Consider the following 15,398-nt stretch of genomic DNA (forward strand, 5'->3'; position numbering starts at 1 on the left):
GTTCACTCTCCCAACACACCACCCAGACTGTCTCTCATGTCCAGGTATTTAGCCAGGACTATGTGATGATCACATGATTGTGACATCACCGCAGGTTCTGCTAGTACACGTGCCGGTGTCAGTTCGATAGGAGGGGATACGGTTAGCACCCTCCCACCAACTCTATGGGTGCTGCTCACATAAAACCAGCCCATTGTAACTTTAACATTAACCCTCTCATCAGCATGCTGGAGGAAAAAACAATCTGGTTCTACATCACTGACTGCGGTATACGCAGTGACAGGTATCTCTTTCACCCATCATGTCTGTCACAAATAATGACGGAATTCCTTTTTTTCACTATTTCATCCCACTTGAAATTTGTTTCCTGTGTTTTAGTACAATTTATGGTAAATTGAAGTCATTCAAAACTACAACTCGTCCCCCCAAAAAACAAGCCCTTATATTGACATGTTGATGGAAAAAAACAAACCGCACCGTATTCATCCTCCCTGAGTCTCCTCCTCTGTTCTCGGTGTCTGTCATTTTTTTTTTGTTTAAACACAAACTGCAACCGGAGGAGGAGGGGGACAGGGATTCTCCGAAAACAGAAAACTTTTATAAGTGGTTAGACTAAGTTCACACATCGCATTCTTGCAACTTTTTTTTTTTTACAGTTTTTTCTCATGCAAATTTAAAGCTTCTTTTTACAGTACTGGCAAAAGCTGTGAAATTAAAGACATTTTATGCACATGCTTTAATTTTTTTCCTGGCTGAATTGGAAAACTGCAGCCTTTTTGAGATGTGCAGAGTGTCAATTCTTTCAGTGTTTTTACAGCTTTTTTTCCACCAATAGAAAACAATAAGAAAGTGCAACAACACTTCATAAATGCAACCATGCATTCCTGTTGCAGTTTTGCTGTTTTTTGAGCAAATAAAACTAACTTTATTAAACATACTAGATGGTGGCCCGATTCTAACGCATCGGGTATTCTAGAATATGTATGTAGTATATAGCACAGCCCACATAGTATATAACACAGCCCACGCAGTATATAACACAGCCCACGCAGTATATAACACAGCCACATAGTATATAACACAGCCCACGTAGTATATTGCACAGCCAAGTAGTATATAACACAGCCCACGTAGTATATTGCACAGACACGTAGTATATAACACACCCCACGTAGTATATAGCACAGTGACATAGTATATAATACAGCCCACGTAGTATATTGCACAGCCACGCAGTATATAACACAGCCCATGTAATATATAGCACTGCGACGTAGTACATAACACAGCCCATGCAGTATATAACACAGCCCACGCAGTATATAACACAGCCCACATAGTATATAGCAGTGTGGGCACCATATCCCTGTTAAAAAAACAATTAAAATAAAAAATATTGATATACTCACCTTCCGGTAGACCCGGGATCCAGCCCGGGCCTTTAGTGATGCTTCTCGCGATGCTCCGTTCCCAGTAATGCCTTGAGGCAATAACCCGTGATCATGTAGCGGTCTCGCGAGACCGCTATGTCATCATCTCGCGAGACTGCTACGTGATCTCGAGTCATTGCCGCAATGCATTCTTGGGACCGGAGCGGCCCGAGGAGGTGGAAAGAAAGGCTGCCGTGGACGCCGGAAGGTGAGAATATAATGGTTTTTTTTAATTATTATTTTTAACATTCTATGTTTTTACTATTGATGCTGCATAGGCAGCATCAATAGTAAAAACTGAAGTGGTGTTTACATCCCGCCCCAATATCGCTGGGTGGTCGCAACCCAGGATTTCCGTTACAGACAAACAGACGGAAGTACCCCTTAGACAATTATATATATAGATACTGTAGACAAATGAGACATATAACTGCAGCAAAAAAAACGCAGAAAAAATGCAGCTTCTTCACTGCCGAGAAAGCAGCTTTATCCTGCAGACAAATAAAAAAAAATCAGCAAAAAACACAATATGTGAACATAGCCTGAAATTATTGTAATTCCATATTTTTTGCCAAGGATTGTACATAGCAAAAATGAGCATCCTTGTGTGATTTTTACCTTAAGTCACACAATTTCTCTACATAATTGATGAACAATTTTTCTCTTTAATTTAGGTCTAAGGGGTAGTGGAGATCGACATGCCAAGCCTGGCATGTCAGAGTGAGGAGACTTATAAGGCATGCGTGCTTCTCTGTGAAATTAAATATGTAAATTGTCTCTACAAAGAGGAAGAGGAATCGAACCTTAGCGCCACCTATTGAAAGCAGAAATCCTAATTAATTTATAAATATTAGGGACAATGCTAAAGTGAAACGAAGGGTAAAAAAAAAAAAGACCTCATTTCTACATGGAGCTCTATTGATGAATGATCAAACACATCATGGATGGATGCTTGACAACAATAAAGGCATTTATTTTAAGGCTTAAAAGGCAGGCAATCAAACTGTCTCCTTATCAGATTCTGTTACATGGAACAAGTCATGTGATGAAGCGAAAATGGTGACACGCTGCAGTGATTGACAGCCCATGAATTACAATGCATAAAGCAGGAGATGGCAGCAACGGATCCGAACAAATCTAATTACATATAATTTTGCATTTCCCACTTTTTTGTTAACTTGACACATGCATAAAGGCAGGTGCACAGTCCTCCCATGTCCCCCACCTTCCCTCCATTCACCGAGCTGTCAGGTTCAGAACAAGACCATTTTGATGCATTTTCAATTTTCTGCCATTGCTGTTACTGTTATTTTTTTTTAGTTTTAACACAATTGTAGCATATTAAGTGAAAAGCTATATGTAACCGGTAGCTTATATTTAGCATTGGTTTATGAGATGTATTTGAAAAAGAAATAGCTAAAAAGTGAATTCTGGAAAAAAAAATAAAGATATTTTGGCATTCTGTCTGTTAACTCAGCTGAACCTGTGAGAAAATATTTCAGGGAACTGTTGAATGACAATTTCATAATAAGAAGTTATTAATGTAATTATTTCCATGAGCTTTGAAAATCTGATAATATTCTAGAGTAACATGGGACAGTGGCATGGGACAGTGGCATACAGGGGTGTACCCCCCATAACAACAAATCACACAGCCACTGTGGGCACGTGATCTGGGGGGCCGGTGCTGAGTGGAACCGCTCCCTGTCATTGCGATGTCAATGCTATCTGCATCCTACTCTTCAGCTTCCTGCTGCACCACTCTGTGCGTAGGGACAGTTTAGAACATAGTATAAGGCTCAGCTAGTGATACAGTGCCTTGCGAAAGTATTCGGCTCCCTGGAACTTTTCAACCTTTTCCCACATATTATGCTTGAAGCATAAAGATACCAAATGTAAATTTTTGGTGAAGAATCAACAACAAGTGGAACACAATTCTAAAATTGAATTAAGTTTATTGTTTTTTTTTTAATTTTGGTGGAAAATAAAAAACTGACAGGTGGGGCGTGCATTATTATTCGGCCCCTTTACTTTCAGTGCAGCAAACTCACTCCAGAAGTTCATTGTGGATCTCTGAATGATCCCATGTTGTCCTAAATGCCTAATGATAAATATAATCCACCTGTGTGTAATCAAGTCTCCGTATAAATGCACCTGCTCTGTGATAGTCTCAGGGTTCTGTTTGAAGCACAGAGAGCATCATGAAGACCAAGGAACACAACAGGCAGGTCCGTGATACTGTTGTGGAGAAGTTTAAAGCCGGATTTGGATACAAAATGATTTCCAAAACTTTAAACATCCCAAGGAGCACTGTGCAAGCGACCATATTGAAATGGAAGGAGTATCATACCACTGCAAATCTGCCCAGACCCGGCCGTCCCTCTAAACTTTCATCTCAAACAACGAGAAGACTGACCACAGATGCAGCCAAGAGGCCCATGATCACTCTGGATGAACTGCAGAGATCTACAGCTGAGGTGGGACAGTCTGTCCATAGGACAACAATCAGTCGACACTGCACAAATCTGGCCTTTATGGAAGAGTGGCAAGAAGAAAGCCATTTCTCAAAGATATCCATAAAAAGTGTCGTTGAAAGTTTGCAGCAAGCCGCCTGGGAGACATCAAACATGTGGAAGAAGGTGCTCTGGTCAGATGAAACCAAAATCGAACTTTTTAGCAACAATGCCAAATGATATGTTTGGCGTAAAGGCAACACAGCCAGGGTCGGACTGGCCCACCGGGATACCGGTGAAATGCCCGGTGGGCCCCGACCCAGAGAGGAGGAGGAGGAAGAAAAAGAAAAAAGAAGATGTGGGCCTTTTAAATCTTTGGGCGGCACTGTCCGCCACCACATCCAGGGCCCCCCCCGGTGCCAGCGGATACATTATACTCGGGGGGCTGCAATATATTATGTGGGGTGGCTGCATTATACTCTGGCGTGGCATGATTATACTATATGTGGGCTGCATTATACTGTATCGAGGACTATGGGGAATACATTATACTATATGAAGAACTATGGGTGCATTATACTATGTGAAGTGAATTGTACTACATGGATGATGGAGGACTATGTGATTGACCATAATACTGTATGGAGGACTATGTGATTGACCATAATACTGTATGGCGCACTGTGTGGTGCCTATATTTTGTACTATATCTGTTTTTTTATCTGTGCATCAGGAATCGTGGCATGTGTTAAAGGGGCCCATGAAAACCTGGAGCCGACCCTGGCGACAACGCACATCAAGATGAATACTGGCTGCTACTGTGACAGGGCGCTCTGCTCTGTGACAGGCCATGTGTTGAAGTCACATGGCAGTCTTGTTAAATGACTCCTGCAGCCTTTGATATGTCGTCAGCCTTTCAATGTTACTGCTATGTGACATCAGCGCGCGGCCTGTCACAGAGCAGAGTGCCCTGTCACAGCTGCAGTTGGCAGCCATTGTAATGACAACGCCGAATATAAAGCCAAAAGAGGATGCTGGGGAGCGCAAGAAGGTGAAAAGAATCCCCCCCTCTGTAGTTGGGCAAGGTAGTGGCCATAGGGACGGACATAGGGGCCCAGGGAGGGTACATTAAATAAAGGGGCCCAGGATGAGGACATTATTACTGGAAGGGGCCCAGGATAGGGACCTTATTAAGGTGGACATTGGGGTCCAAGATGGAGACATTAAATAAAGGGACCAAGGATCTGGCACCTTATTAAATAAATGGGTGACATAATTACTGTATTGAGGTCAGGATGATGAACATACATTATTGGTTTATGGTGGCAAATGGGGACATAATTGCTGTAGGGGCCAATCAGGGGACATTATTACTGCTGCAATTTACTCTTGATCTTACTGTCTTCCATGGAGAGAACAAAAGGGTCCTGCTACTGAGCAGGGTGGCACTATGTCTTTTTTTTCTTCATCTGACATAGTATAGAAGTCGAGGAAAATAGTGGGGAATGTGCTCTGGAAGCGATCAGCTATAGCTAACTGTGTTATTTTCTGCAGAGACGAGTCTTTGCTGGAAGAAGTAATGGCGGTCTGCACTGGATGAAGAAAAAAGACCTCAACTACAGATGTCACTGGTGAGTCAGTGTGTTGCTTGTACACTTACACTATAAACTGTGTACAGAGCTCCTTTGTATAATGTCACTGGTGATCACTGTATTATGTGTACACTGACACTATATACAGAGCTCCTGTGTGTACTGTTACTGGTGGTAACTGTATTACCTGTACACTATATACTGTATACAGAGCTCCTGTGTATAATGTCACTGGTGATCATTGTATTACCCACACACTATACAATATATACAGAGCTCCTGTGTATAATGTCACTGGTGATCACTGTATTACCTGTACACTGACACTATATACAGAGGTACTGTGTACATTGTCACTGGCGGTAATAACAGTGTTGTTAGTATTGTGGTTTGTATTCATAATCAATATTGTAGTATTCGGGCACTATGTGTTGGTAATTTGTGGTCTGATCACGGCGTGGCAGTATTTCTCCTTGTATGTGGTATCATGTGGTCCCTATATGCTGGTAATATTTATTTTTATTTATTTTTACTCATTTATATAGCGCTATTAATTTCACAGCGCTTTACAGACATTATTGCCACTGTCCCCGATGGGGCTCACAATCTAGATTCCCTAGCAGTATGTCTTTGTAAATGTGGGAGGAAACAGAAACTCCAGAGGAAACTCACGTAAACACGGGGAGAACATACAAACTCATTGCAGATGTTGTCCTTGGTGGGATTTGAACCCAGGACTCCAGCGCTGCAAGGCTGCAGTGCTAACATCTGAACCGTGCTGCCCCAATATGTCATATTATTCGGTCAATATGTGGTGGTAATATGTGATCTGGTCATGGTGTGGCGGTATTTGTCCCTTGTATGTTGTATTATTCGGTCACTATGTGGTCTGGTCATGGTGTGGTGGTATTTCTTCCTGTATGTGGTAATATTGGTTTTGGTATAGTGGATTTTGTAGTGTATGGCGGTCATTTGTTCTCTCTGATATTAATTAGGAGAAGATTCTTTATTTCCATTAGAGTTTTAATGCTTTGTACACAGCGGCGGAGATGCACTTACAGGGGGTTTCCTGTGGAAAAAAGTAATCACCTCTCCACAGGATAACTGATAACTTATTGATTGGTGGGGGTCTGACTGCTTGGACCCATTCAGCAAAATGTGGAACTTTTTATCCCCATTAGACTGGAGTGGCATGTCTGACTAGATCAGTGATCCATTCATTCCCTCAGTGGCTGCACTTGTTTTTTTCTGGAAGCCCCAAAGAGAATGAATGGAGCTGTGGTCAGACATCCCACCTGCCGCTGCATTTTAAAATAGTGATAAAAGTGTCCTGTCAGGGATAAAACTTCCCCATTCTTCTGATCGGTGCAGTTTCTAATGGTCGGACCTAAGCGATCACCTATCCTGTGGAGCCCATGGATCGGTGATAACTTGTTTTAACCAAGAACCCCATTAATGTAAACTACCGTAATTATACATCCCAGTTATTGGGGCACACGGTAGATGTGCAGCAGCCGCCGGTGTTTTACAGCCGATGCACCACTATAATGACAGATATTTGAATGTAGCTGTAGGGTGGGCCTCTAGAGTCCATTCCCCTGGTGGGCCCCAGACACCCCAGTCCGACGTTGAACACAGCTCATCACTCTGAACACACCATCCCCACTGTCAAATATGGTGGTGGCAGCATCATGTTTTGAGCTTGCTTTTCTTCAGCAGGGACGGGGAAGATGTTTAAAATTGATAGGAAGATGGATGGAGCCAAATACAGGACCATTCTTGAAGAAGACCTGTTTGAGTCTGCAAAAGACCTGAGACTGGGACGGAGATTTGTCTTCCAACAAGACAATGATCCCAAACATAAAGCAAAATCTACAATGGAATTGTTCACAAATAAATGTATCCAGGTGTTAGAATGGCCAAGTCAAAGTCCAGACCTCAATCCAATCGAGAATCTGTGGAAAGAGCTGAAAACTGCTGTTCACAAACGATCTCCATCAAACCTCACTGAGCTTGAGCTCTTTGCCGAGGAAAAATGGGCAAGAATTTGTCTCTCGATGTACAAAACTGATAGAAACATACCCCAAGCGACTTACAGCTGTAATCGCAGCAAAAGGTGGCGCAACAAAGTATTAAGTTAAAGGGGCCGAATAATATTGCACACCCCAATTTTCAGTTTTTGATTTTCCACAAAAATTTAAAATAACCAATAAATTTCGTTCAACTTCACAATTGTGTTCCACTTGTTGTTGATTCTTCACAAAAAATGTACATTTGGTATCTTTATGTTTGAAGCATTAGTAAATTAGGGAGACAAAAAGCGCACATAGGGTCTTATCCTCAGATTAAATGCATTTTTTTAACAGGGAGCTGCTCACCTGATGGTGTAGAGCAAAAGCATGTGTGTATCGGCTGCTGCAGATCCACGGGCCGCCCACGTGACCTTCTCAAAGATATTATGCAAGAAAGTTTGTGAATTTAGTCCGCACTCCCACAATAATCCAGATTCAAATGTAATGAAAAACTGTGGTGGTTTATTCAAGTCGTTTCAAGGTCTATCTGACCCCTTCATCAGGAAAATACCCCAAAGACGTCTTTGTGGTATTCTCCTGATGAAGGGGTCAGATAGACCTTGAAACGCCTTGAATAAACCACCAGATGTTTTTCATTACATTTGAATCTGTATCATTGTTGCGGCACGGACTAAATCCACAAACTATCCTGCACGACAACTATGTTTGAAGCAAGATATGTGGGAAAAGGTTGAAAAGTTCCAGGGAGCCAAATACGTTCGCAAGGCACTGTATATAGAAGCAATAGGACAGAAATGCAGTGATGAGCCTATTAGTGTATGAGATATAGTGTACAGTAGATGATACAGTTAAATGTTTGGGACCAGCCAATTATGGGAAAGAGACAAGGTAAAGCAAAAAGGGGAAGTATTTCCTTGTTGTAGTCAGAGAGTTAGACAGTGTTGGTATGTGAGGTTCATGTCAAGTTCATTTGGCAATGGGTATGAGGCGCATGGAGCACAAAGTGCTCAGAAAGCATAAGGTTGTATCGAATTTCCTGCGGACATTCCTTTAACATCCAGGGACTACAGCCCAAGTAAGGCACTTGGAAGTGTGCCTTTTTCCCTTCCATATAGAGGAAGCCGGGGAAACGGGTGATGGAAATGTAGCAGATCACGGGAGTGCTGTGGGGCCAGGTGGAAAATCCCTGGGTCTGACAGGCAGATTAAGTATAGGGATTGTCCAAACTGAACATGAGCAGAGGCTTGAAATGTGCTGTATTGCTGAAGCTGGAATAGGAAGGTGCTTTTTCTCAACCTGTGTGATAAAGACTGATTTACTCGAACTGTTCAGTAAAGTTGAATTTGTTATAATGGACCGGATGTCCCCTGATGTGTGTGCGGCTGATCCTGGACCAAAGGACATGGATGCAGCGGAGTCCTATGGCTTGAAAGTTAGTACACTGCATTGTACACAACACAACATTGATTGACTGGGGTGCCAGGGTGTGATCAAGCAGTTGCTCACTCATGGCTACTGCCCGGGGCACCATATAATAATAATAATAATAATTTTTATTTATATAGCGCCAACATATTCCGCAGCGCTTTACAAATTATAGAGGGGACTTGTACAGACAATAGACATTACAGCATAACAGAAATACAGTTCAAAACAGATACCAGGAGGAGTGAGGGCCCTGCTCGCAAGCTTACAAACTATGAGGAAAAGGGGAGACACGAGAGGTGGATGGTAACAATTGCTTTAGTTATTCGGACCAGCTATAGTGTAAGGCTCAGGTGTTCATGTAAAGCTGCATGAACCAGTATGTAGCAGTACAGACACAGAGGGCTAATACTGCATAAAGTGTATGAGAACATGATGCGAGGAACCTTTTTTTTTTTTTATTATTATAAATAGGCCACACAGGGATCGTTAGGTTAATGCATTGAGGCGGTAGGCCAGTCTGAACAAATGAGTTTTTAGGGCACGCTTAAAACTGTGGGGATTGGGGATTAATCGTATTAACCTAGGTAGTGCATTCCAAAAAATCGGCGCAGCACGTGTAAAGTCTTGGAGACGGGAGTGGGAGGTTCTGATTATTGAGGATGCTAACCTGAGGTCATTAGCGGAGCGGAGGGCACGGGTAGGGTGGTAGACTGATACCAGGGAGGAGATGTAGGGTGGTGCTGAGCCATGGAGTGCTTTGTGGATGAGGGTAGTAGTTTTGTACTGGATTCTGGACCATACACCCAGAGCAGACATCAGGAGAACGGCTTAATGTGAGCAGTTATATTTTCTTTCCTATTAATGTCTGTACCTCTGGGGGCATCAAAGTGTGTGTATGTGTGTGGGTGGGGAGGTTTACAGGCCTATCAAACTGTTTGTAGGGTCCCCATTCTGTGTTGGCGGCTGTGGGGGGCCTTATATTGAGTGCAGGGCTGTAGGGGCCTTTTTTATTGTGTGTGGTGGCCCTCAAACTATATGGGGGACCTCAAATTAGGTTGTGTAGAAGGACGTAGATCTGGGGATTTATTATGATGGAATATAGGCTGAACTGGATGGACAAATGTCTTTTTTTGGCCTTACTAACTATGTTACTATGTTACTATGTAAATTGTATATTGGGACTGTAGGGGGCATCATATAGTGTGGGGCTGTGAGGGCTCTCATATTTTGTGAGAAAATGTGGGTGACATTATGGCATGAGTAGGGACCCTCACACTGCCTGTGGGGGCACCCAATTCAGTGTGCTCTTATTATATGGAGAGTTGTGAGGGCCCTCATACTGAATGTTGAGGTTGTAAGGGGAATCACATTGTTGGGACCCTCATATTTTGTCTGTGGTTGTGGGCAACATTCGACCAACTTTCAGATCTGTTGGGGACATCATTTTGTGTGTGGGAGTCCTGATATTGTGTGTGGATGCTGTGAGGATCATCCTACTGTGTACAGGGGCTAACACGCTATCATGTTATATATAGGGGAGCTGTAGAGCCATTATACTGTATGGGAGGCGACTTTGGGGGCATCATACTGTGGGAGGAATTATATTGTGTTGGAGTTACTGTGGTGTCATCATAATGTGCGTGAGAGGGGACTGTAGTAGAATTCACTGTTGGGGTATCAAGGCACTTTTTTTAGGGTGTTATACTCTGTAAGGGCCATGAAAGAGTGGCAAGAATGTGCCAAATTCTGCTGGGACCTGAGATTAGAAGACTTAGTTGAGCACAGGTCGTGTTTAAATCTACATGGCAATTCATGAGTTAACAGGTTTCTTGTAGCATGGAAAGGGTTTAGAGTTCCTCGTGGTCTATTGGCTGTGCTGCTTATTGGGACCACATTATATAAACCTGCGTTTGGCTTCCCTCCATGCGATCAATAGAATCTTCATTGGCTGCATTGGAGAAGTTGTTTCTTGAGAGTCGCTCTTGTTGTTTTGAGATTTTTGCATGCGGTTGGTTGTAAATATCTCTACCTTCCCCTTTTAGGCCTTCCTTCTTGTTGCTTTTCTGCCTCATTACTGTGCTCCCGTCTTCCCTTTATATTTTATCCTGTGAGCCTATTGTTTGTTCGTATCTTGGTTTTCCCGTCTGTCCAGATGGTGTTACCCTTTTTACTCCTGCCCCTTTCCTCCCTAGGAGGAGGAGGATGGGAGCTGTGCAGAATTACGTAGCAGCATAGAGAGGTACGACAAACAGGCATCTCCCCCTTTCAGGAGTAACCCCAGGGATAGAGATAGCCTAGAACTTCTCTAGATTAGGGACAGTATAGGGTCGCTTTTTCCCTGCATTCCTACGTTCACAGCATGACAATGGGGTATAGTAGTGGGTGGGAAAATTAAGGGTCTTCAGTATTGCTATAATTAGGTATAATTATACCTCATGGTGGCATGAGGTCTAATTCAGTATTTCTTACTGTTGACACTATCCTAGAGACAACAAACAGCCACTAAAGATGAGCAGATCAGGCAAAATTTAAATTCACATGTTCATGCTTTTTTTCCTGGGAAATAACTAATTCGAGAATTAAATGTCCCTTATTATGCTCTGGGGTCTCTCCAGACCCCAAGGCATAATAAGCATCATATGTAAAAAATAATATAAATAAATATACTCACCTTACTGCTCACCTCTCCAGCCCCTCTGCTCCTCACAATCACAGGTCTTCATTGCATATTCAGATCGATGTCGGCAGCAATGAAATCCTCGGGCCTCAGTTGCCAAGCCAAGGATTCTTGGTCTCCTAGGCCCAGGAGGGTTCTGTGCATGTGCCCACAAACGACTTAGCACATAAGGGACATCATATGTCTTGGGGTGGAACACTGATAGCCTCAGTCCAGCAAATCCAAGGATTTTACCGCTGCCGACGCCAATAGATGCAACAAGTAGCAGGCGGGTGGTGGTGAGAAGCGGAGTGGCCAGAGAGGTTAGTATATGGGTTTCTTAAAAAATTTTTATACTGACAGACATTTATTGTTCAGAAAAATGGTGGCCAGCAACTGTCATTTTACTGAATTCAAATAGAAGCAAATTACAAAAAAATCTTCATTTTGGCAAATGCGGATTTTGTAAAATTCAAGTAGAATACAATTCCATACTAATTTATTTGCTCATCTCTAACAGCCACTTAATAAATAATCTTTATTTTTATATATAGCGCTAACATATTCCGCAGCGCTTTACAGTTTTGCACACATTATCATCACTGTCCCCGATGGGGCTCACAATCTAGAATCCCTATCAGTATGTCTTTGGAATGTGGGAGGAAACCGGAGTGCCCGGAGGAAACCCATACAAACTCTTTGCAGATGTTGTCCTGGGTGGGATTAGAACCCAGGACCCCAGCGCTGCAAGGCTGCTGTGCTAACCACTATGCCACCGTGCTGCCACTTACAGTAGGAGGAGCGCTATATTTACACACGTGGTCAAAATTGTTGGTACCCCTCGTTTAATAACAGAAAAACCCACACTGGTCACAGAAATAACTTGAAACTGACAAAAGTAATAATAAATAAAAAATCTATGAAAATATGAAAATGAACAAATGAAAGTCAGACATTGCTTTTCAACTATGCTTCCACGGAATTTAAAAAAAAAATAAAACTCATGAAATCGGCCTGGACAGAAATGATGGTACCATTAGCTTAATGTTTTGTTGCACAACCTTTTAGGGCAATCGCTGCAATCAAACGATTCCTGTAACTGTCAATGAGACTTCTGCACCTCTCGACAGGTATTTTGGCCCACTCCTCAAGAGCAAACTGCTCCGGTTGTCTCGTGTTTGAAGGTTGTCTTTTCTGGTATGTTTTATCTCTTTCCAAAAATGCTCAATAGGATTTAAGCCAGGGCTCATAGAAGGCCACTTCAGAATAGACCAATGTTTTCCTCTTAGCCATTGTAACGGGGTCCTACTCCGATACCACACAATCAACAGAGCGAGGGAAGTGTGAACAATCCCAAGACATAGTAACATAGTAACATAGTTAGTAAGGCCGAAAAAAGACATTTGTCCATCCAGTTCAGCCTATATTCCATCATAATAAATCCCCAGATCTACGTCCTTCTACAGAACCTAATTGTATGATACAATATTGTTCTGCTCCAGGAAGACATCCAGGCCTCTCTTGAACCCCTCGACTGAGTTCGCCATCACCACCTCCTCAGGCAAGCAATTCCAGATTCTCACTGCCCTAACAGTAAAGAATCCTCTTCTATGTTGGTGGAAAAACCTTCTCTCCTCCAGACGCAAAGAATGCCCCCTTATGCCCGTCACCTTCCTTGGTATAAACAGATCCTCAGCGAGATATTTGTATTGTCCCCTTATATACTTATACATGGTTATTAGATCGCCCCTCAGTCGTCTTTTTTCTAGACTAAATAATCCTAATTTCGCTAATCTATCTGGGTATTGTAGTTCTCCCATCCCCTTTATTAATTTTGTTGCCCTCCTTTGTACTCTCTCTAGTTCTCTCTAGACCTTTATTATAGGCAAAACTAAAAGGTCCATAAACAATCCACCACACTGAGGATACAATAGACCAGAACATGAATGCAGTTCAAACATCTGGGAGGAGGTGGCCGGGCTGGCACCCACCAGTAGGTCAATTAAGGCTTCTTTAGTCAGTCCCTGTTAGTTCAGGCCCATGTCTCTGGCTCTCTCCTGCAAACTGGATACAGTTCAATTTCTGTACTCACTATATGGGTGGTTCTCCATTGGGTTACACTCTGTTGAACCCACTGCTGCCACCAGTTGTCACGGGGTCCTACTCCGATACCACACAATCAACAGAGCGAGGGAAGTGTGAACAATCCCAAGACCTTTATTTTAGGCAAAACTAAAAGGTCCATAAACAATCCACCATACTGAGGATACAATAGTCCAGAACATGAATGCAGTTCAGTAACAGGATAAAATGTCCAAGGAGATGAGCGTCCAATAATCCAGCAGACAGAGGATAAAAAATCCATGTTTCCCTTTCTCTCTGATGTGCTGTGTTCACACCATCCTCACCACACAGGAACTGACTTCCCAGCTCCTGTCCTCCCCAGCCCCCTCCTTATGTCCAGGGGTAGTCAGACAGGTCGGGGTGATTTTCAGGCCTCCCAGACCTGACAAAGGTTTCTTGAGGATTAAGGAACTAAAGGGGGCTCATCAAGAGGCATAGATACAGTCAGGCTGCAGACAGTAAGGGTACCGTCACACAGTGGCATTTTGATCGCTACGACGGCACGATCCTTGACGCTCCAGCATCGTAACAATATCGCTCCAGCGTCGTAGACTGTTGTCACACTTTGCAATGTACGACGCTGGAGCGATAATTTCATGATGTATGTGCGATGTAGAAGCCGTTGGTTACTATGCGCACATCGTATACAATATCGTGCACACCTTTGTTACACCATGCAATCATGCCACCACAGTGGGACACTAGACGACGAAAGAAAGTTTCAAACGATCTGCTACGACGTATGATTCTCAGCGGGGTCCCTGATCGCAGGAGCGTGTCAGACACTGCGAGATCGTAACTATATCGCTGGAACGTCACGAATCGTGCCGTCGTAGCGATCAAAATGCCACTGTGTGACGGTACCCTAAGTGAGCTAATCCAATTATCAGCCTTCAGGAAGGTAACTGAGACTCTAGACACTATGGGGAATACAAGGAATGATACAGGGCAACAAGAGAACACTATGAAAATCAGTAAAGTATAAATAAACACAAAATGATACCCACATAACATATCACATCATCACAACCTCTCCCCCCTCATAATAAGTGAGCACGCCATGAGGTCTACACAGACCTCTGGCCTGCTCACTTTAGTCCACATTGCTCCACTGTTTATAGTTCTTGTACAGTGGCAGGGGTTGCAACAATTATGAGCACTTGTTGTCCTCCCATAAATTCCTGGGTTCTGGCGTTACGGTCATGCCTGGTTTTTTGACTGGACTGGGTTATTCGCCGATGTTCATTAGCCAAGGTAGCTAGCTGGGCGAGACGGTCTCTGAAATCTAGAACGTAGGGAATGATGGGCATTCCGATGTCTGCAATATCTCGCTCCAATTGTTCTTTCAGATGAGTGAGAGGCCCACGGACCTTCTGGCCAAACAGATTGCTTCCCGTGAGGTCCGGATGTCGTGGTGCTTGAAGGGCCTGTAGTCAGGTGACAGCTCCCACAAAATGACACTGCAAGTCCCCAATGTCATTTCTAAGGAGGATATCTGCATTAAGTACTCCCATAACTCCAATCCAACACAGTTTTTCTCCAAAACCATAATCCAAACGCACCAACCCTCGCTGTATATATTTGCAGGCACCCCCCACCAGGACAATGGGAATTCCTGGGCCCTGGTGAATTGCCTCAGGTCGCACCACACGGGGTTCAGTGATAGTCAGGAATGCCCTGTG

Source organism: Ranitomeya imitator, chromosome 5 (genome assembly GCF_032444005.1).
Source record: "Ranitomeya imitator isolate aRanImi1 chromosome 5, aRanImi1.pri, whole genome shotgun sequence".
Classification (NCBI taxonomy): Eukaryota; Metazoa; Chordata; class Amphibia; order Anura; family Dendrobatidae; genus Ranitomeya; species Ranitomeya imitator.